Genomic DNA, 1,181 nt, shown 5'->3' with positions numbered 1-1,181 from the left:
TAAAGGGCCCAGAAACTCTTTGACCAGCTCTGTCAGCAAACTTTTACTTATGCAACATAGATAGCGTAGTCAAAACAGCAAATACAGGACATATTGATAAGTATCATGTTACTGACGTTGACAGTCAAAGGTTACGGAGATAGAAAATAAACTTTACAGCAGCAATAAAATGCAAAAATATGGTGCAATTTCTTATCTGTATGACTTATCTATGATATCTCCTGAAAACTATGTTAGCCTTTAGCATGAGTGTGTAGTAGTATAGCTGATCTGAGGGAATGCTCATTTTGTTTATACATAGTGTCGGATTGGGGTATCTGTGGCCCACGAGAGGAAATGATCCTGGGGGCCCACCAATAAAGAACCAGTAAGAAACAACATGTCAGTAAGTGTTAGTGCAGGTTCTAAAGCTGGGGGGCCCACCAAAGCATCCTCCAGTTCTCTGGTGGGCCAGTCCTACACTGTTTATACAATGCTGGTAGGGACACAGTGGTACATTGATATTAATTGTCCGAACATAGTCCACTACTGATGGCCTTCAATCCATTTCCATAAGATATACTGTTTCTGGCAAGACCTTAAAAGCATTGTCTGTTGTGCTCATGAATCCGACACTGACAGTATATGGAGTCAATAGTAGACTCTGTTCAGTCCATTAAACTAAATGGATCCCTTGAAAGTACACTGTGGTATACGTCAGCATACCTGTTTGATATGCCAACATTTAGTGGAGGGATATGGGCAAAATGAATGGTTTCTTAGGCCCCCTCCCCCCCACTTCCTTTCCCATCACCACCAGTATAAACCATTCATAAAATTTTTTGCTCTTTATTTAGATAAATCTGCCGTTTCCTCTAAAAAATGCTCTCCCTGTTTTGGAGTAATAAAGCATTGCATTTTGCCGGTGCCCATTAAAACCAATGCTTCATCCCTGTATTATACAGATGTAGTACCCCAGCACAAGGTGCTGCACTAAGTTTATAATGCACCTGTGTAAAGTGGGTGAGTGGGAGATGGTCTTAATATATTCTATGTTTTCCCCACTAGATGTCACTACTGTGTTTCTCTGTAACTTATTTTGTACACAGCTAAAGAAAGTACTGGGTTAACTGTCTATTGTCATATGCTATTCTTTTATCCAGTTGTAGGTGCAGACTGTTTTCTCTCCTTTTTCTGCCCTA

This window comes from Dendropsophus ebraccatus, chromosome 12 (genome assembly GCF_027789765.1).
Source record: "Dendropsophus ebraccatus isolate aDenEbr1 chromosome 12, aDenEbr1.pat, whole genome shotgun sequence".
NCBI classification, from domain to species: domain Eukaryota; kingdom Metazoa; phylum Chordata; class Amphibia; order Anura; family Hylidae; genus Dendropsophus; species Dendropsophus ebraccatus.
The sequence above is the reverse complement of the archived record's forward strand: the minus strand, read 5'-3'. Positions refer to the sequence as shown.